Consider the following 5,618-nt stretch of genomic DNA (forward strand, 5'->3'; position numbering starts at 1 on the left):
GAAGAATGTGTATTCTGTCATTGGTGGATATAATATTTTATAAGTGTCAACAAGATCAAGTTGATTACTGGTGCTATTCAGGCCAATTTTTTGTTGTTGTTGTTTTGCTTTTCATTTGTTTGTTTTTACTGATTTTCTACCTGCTTGTCCTATCAGTTGCTGAAACAGGGATGTTGAACTCTCCAACTGTAATAGTCTATTTCTCTATATCTCATTGTAGTTTTAGTAGTTTTTGCTTCATGTATTTTGTTAGGGATGTTAGGGATGTTGTTATGGATGTTAATGGTTGTTATGTCTTATTAGAGAATTGACTCCTTTATCATTATGGAATGCCCATCTTTATCTCTGATAATTTTTTTTTTTTTTTTTTTTGCTCAGAACTCTATTTTGTCTAAAATTAATACAGCCACTCCAGCTTTCTTTCGGTTGACATTAACATGTTAGATTTTTCTCTACTCCTTTACTTTTAATCCTTTTGTATTTTTAAAGTGGGTTTCTTCTGGAGAACATATAGTTGGACGCTTTCAAAAAAATCCTCTCCACCAATCTCTATTTTTACCATTGGTTTATTTAGATTATTAACATTTAATATGATTATTGATAAAGTTGGATTAATTATCTAGCATGTTTGCAACTGTTTTGCAATCACTGCACTTATTCTTTGCTTATTGTCTTTCTTCCCCTCTGTTAGTTTGCTAGGGCTGCCATAAGAAAATACCACAGACTGGATGGCTTAAATAATATAAACTTATTTTCTTACAGTTCTGGATGAATGAAGTCCAAGATCAAGATGTTGGCAGGGTTAGTTTCTTGTGAGACCTCTTTCCTTGGCTTGTAAATCATTGCTTTCTTGCTGTGTCCTCATGTGGTCTCCTCTCTGTGTATGATTGTGTCTTGATCTCTTCTTCTTAAGAGGACACCAATCTGTTGATGCGATGTGACTTCTGCCCAGTGCTCTGAATGTCAAAGTGAAGAAATTCAATGAAGGGCGGGTAAACGGCGGGAGTAACTATGACTCTCTTAAGGTAGCCAAATGCCTGGTCATCTAATTAGTGACGCGCATGAATGGATGAACGAGATTCCCACTGTCCCTACCTACTATCCAGCGAAACCACAGCCAAGGGAACGGGCTTGGCGGAATCAGCGGGGAAAGAAGACCCTGTTGAGCTTGACTCTAGTCTGGCACGGTGAAGAGACATGAGAGGTGTAGAATAAGTGGGAGGCCCCCGGCGCCCCCCGTCCCCGCGAGGGGGCGGGGCGGGGTCCCCCGGCCTTGCTTCCCTATTTAATAAATGGTGCTTCCCTATTTAATAAAATTGGCTAGCCATAAGTAGAAAGCTGAAACTGGATCCTTTCCTTACTCCTTATACGAAGATTAATTCAAGATGGATTAGAGACTTAAATGTTAGACCTATTACCATAAAAACCCTAGAAGAAAATCTAGGTAGTACCATTCAGGACATAGGCATGGGCAAGGACTTCATGTCTAAAACACCAAAAGCAATGGCAGCAAAAGCCAAAATTGACAAATGGGATCTAATTAAACTAAAGAGCTTCTGCACAGCAAAAGAAACTACCATCAGAGTGAACAGGCAACCTACAGAATGGGAGAAAATTTTTGCAATCTACTCATATGACAAAGGGCTAATTTCCAGAATCTACAAAGAACTCAAACAAATATACAAGAAAAAAACAAACAACCCCATCAAAAAGTGGGCAAAGGATATGAACAGACATTTCTCAAAAGAAGACATTCATACAGCCAACAGACACATGAAAAAATGCTCATCATCACTCGCCATCAGAGAAATGCAAATCAAAACCACAATGAGATACCATCTCACACCAGTTAGAATGACAATCATTAAAAAAATCAGGAAACAACAGGTGTTGGAGAGGATGTGGAGAAATAGGAACACTTTTACACTGTTGGTGGGATTGTAAACTAGTGCAACCATTATGGAAAACAGTATGGCAATTCCTCAAGGATCTAGAACTAGAAGTACCATATGACCCAGCCATCCCACTACTGGGTATATACCCAAAGGATTATAAATTATTCTATTACAAAGACACATGCACACGTATGTTTATTGCGGCACTATTCACAATAGCAAAGACTTGGAATGAACCCAAATGTCCATCAGTGACAGACTGGATTAAGAAAATGTGGCACATATACACCATGGAATACTATGCAGCCATAAAAAAGGATGAGTTTGTGTCCTTTGAAGGGACATGGATGCAGCTGGAAACCATCATTCTTAGCAAACTATCACAAGAAGAGAAAACCAAACACCGCATGTTCTCACTCATAGGTGGGAACTGAACAATGAGATCACTTGGACTCGGGAAGGGGAACATCACACACTGCGGCCTATCATGGGGAGGGGGGAGGGGGGAGGGATTGCATTGGGGAGTTATACCTGATATAAATGATGAATTGATGGGTGCTGACGAGTGGATGGGTGCAGCACACCAACATGGCACAGCTATACATATGTAACAAACCTGCATCTTATGCACATGTACCCTAGAACTTAAAGTATAATAATAAAAAAAAAAAAAAAAAAGAGGACACCAATCATATTGGGTTAGGATCCACTCTAAGGAGCTCATTTTACAGTATTACCTCCCTAAAGGCCATATCTCCAAATACAGTCACATTCTGAGGTTCTAAGAACTTTAACATGTGACTTTGGCAGGGTAGGAGAAGGCAAAATTCAACCTCTCACACCTCTTTCTACCTTCTCTTGTCTTAATTGAGATTTTATATGATTCTATTTTCTCACCTCTCTTAGCATAACTATTATTCTTCTCTTTAAATTTCTTTTCATCCACTAGAGTCTGCAATATATATTTACAACTAATATAAGATCATATGCCACTTCACCTGTAGGGCAGATATCTTAAAAACAATGTAGTTCCTATTTTTTCCTCCTGTTTCTTACAATGTTGCTTTCACTAATTTCAATTATCCATATGCCACAATCACTCAATACCTTATCACTATTATTACTCTAAACAAAGAGTTACCTTTTAGATCAATTAAGAATAAGAAGGCCAGGCACAGTGGCTCAAGCCTGTAATCCCAGCACTTTGGGAGGCCGAGACGGGCGAATCACGAGGTCAGGAGATCGAGACCCCCTGGTGAACACGGTGAAACCCCATCGCGAACACAGTGAAACCTCGTCTCTACTAAAAAATTACAAAAAACTAGCCGGGCGAGGTGGCGGGCGCCTGTAGTCCCAGTTACTCGGGAGGCTGAGGCAGGAGAATGGAGTAAACCCGGGAGGCGGAGCTTGCAGTGAGCTGAGATCCGGCCACTGCACTCCAGCCTGGGAGACAGAGCGAGACTCCGTCTCCAAAAACAATAACAACAACAACAACAACAACAACAACAAAAAAAAACTTAAGACTATTTTATGTTTATTCACTTTTCCTCAAGGTTCTTTTCTTTTTGTAAATCTGAGTTTGACCTATATCATTTTTCTTCTCGCTGAAGAACTGTTAACATTTCTTGCAGGGCCCACTGCTGGATTTGAATTGGATTTGTCTGTTTAAGAAAGTCTTTCTTCTTCATTTTTAAAGGAGAAGTTCACTGGGTATAGAAATCTCAATGCATGGTTTTTGTTTCTCAACACATAAGCACCTCACTCCACTCTCTTCTTGCTTGCATGGTTTCCGATAAGAAGTCCACTGTAATTCTTGTTCTTGGTCTTCTATACGTCAGGTGCTCTTTTCTCTGGCTTCTTTTAATACTTTTTCTTTGCTTCTGTATTTCTGAAGTTTAAAAATAATATGTCTACATGTTGGTGTTTTGGTGTTTATTCTGCTTGATGTTCTCCCAGTCTCTTGGAACTATGGTTTGGTATTCTCATTAATTTTGAAAAATTCTGTGTCATTAATATTGCAAATATTGTTCTCTGTTTTCTCTCTCTTCCTCTTCTTGCATTCTAATTATGTATCTATTATACCTTTGACATTATCACAGTTTTGATTTTTTTTGAGATTTTGTTTTCTGATATTTTCTTTTTGTTCCCCATTCTTTTTCTGTCCCCTCTTTATTTTACAGCTTTTTTTTTTTTTTACAGATTTCTCTGTAAAAAGAGACCAAAATAAATGTGGAGTTACCTCAAATCTATAGAATAAGGAATCACACAGTACCATAGTCACATAATAAAAGCAAAAAAAAAAAAAAAAAATTAAAAACTATTTTACCTTTCAACTGCTGATGTTATGTATAATATATCACAAGTAAGCATAGCTGTGCATTCATGAACTGATTCTATTAACTTGTAGAATTTTAGAGATGAGCACATGTAAGCATATGGATACTCCTCTACCTTACAAAGTAAAAGCAAGCATTTTCTATTAAATTTTTTTTTTTTTATTTCTGTGTAAAACAAAGAACTCCTAGAGGTCAAATAAGAAAATTATACTAAACTCAAAGCACTATTAAGTCATGAAACAAAGAAGAATCTGAGGTACAAGTCAAGCAGTATATAATTCACAATTTTAGGTATTTCCAGCAACAATCACATCTCACAAGTAAGATCTATTAAAAAAAAAATCTCAAGTTCCAAAAAATCAATAATCTAGTTTCTAAAATCAGATGTAAGGCTATGACCAACAGAAGACACCCAAACTTCTGTCATAGTAGCAAAGTAAATGGTTTTACTAAAAGCTGCTGACATTTCTATCAGTAGCAACCATAAGGAGGCTGTTGGTTGTAACCTTAGTGCCCATATTGGTGGAGATAGTAAGGTTCTGGTCTGTGTTATGGGTAATGTTAACCCAGCATCATCCACGCCACTGATTAGATCAATTGTCACTTGGCCATCCCTGGCTGCTATCCCTGCTTCTGAACTGTCTGTTATCTTGAAACTGATTGCCTCTATTTATTTGGTTCCAACCAGCCCTGCTATTCCACTCCTCAACAATTAGACGGTACTCAGGAGGGCGTTTCAGGTATTGCTGATACTCCCTGTCACCTTCTGTGAATCTACTAGCCAACATCTCTTCAAAAGTTGGAACAGCTTTGGAAGTGTCAGTCATTCTGAAATTCCCAAAGATTTGAGGAAGGTGTATTGCTTAATGTTGAAGTTGTTTAAAATCCACAAAAGTCTGTGTCAATCCACCTTGGGCTGAACCCCACCAGAGAGACTATGAGAGGTTGCAGGAGAGGTTCCTCTGGCCCACCACACCTGGAGGTCCAGACCACTCCAGCTCTCTAAGGTAATGGAGTCCCTCCCACTAGCATCTGACAACCACCTCCCATACTTTTTCTCTTTACATTTTGCTTTGGGAAACTTCTACTGACATGTCTTCAAGCTCAGTGGTGTTTTGTTTTTGTTTTTGTTTTTTCTTTTCTTGGCCATGTCCAGTCTTCTGATAAGCCTATCAAAGGCTTTCTTTATTTCTGTTACGTCAAAAAAGAAAAAAATGAGCAAACATCTCAGGAGCCACCCCCAATTAATGAGGGACAGAATTTCTAGCATTTTCTTTTGATTCATTAGAATTTTTGTCTATCTGCTTGTGTTACTTGATTACTTGATTGTGTTTTTGCACATTGTATACATTTTGCATTAAAGCCTTATTAATCATAGGTATTAATT

The 5,618-nt window shown here is 38.1% G+C and overlaps 1 pseudogene; it reads right to left on the reverse strand.

Moving 5' to 3' along the window:
* Positions 1-4,702: 4,702 nt before the first annotated feature.
* On the reverse strand, positions 4,703-5,058 carry LOC111537047 (annotated as a pseudogene).
* Positions 5,059-5,618: the final 560 nt, after the last annotated feature.

Source organism: Piliocolobus tephrosceles, chromosome 1 (assembly GCF_002776525.5).
Source record: "Piliocolobus tephrosceles isolate RC106 chromosome 1, ASM277652v3, whole genome shotgun sequence".
NCBI classification, from domain to species: Eukaryota; Metazoa; Chordata; class Mammalia; order Primates; family Cercopithecidae; genus Piliocolobus; species Piliocolobus tephrosceles.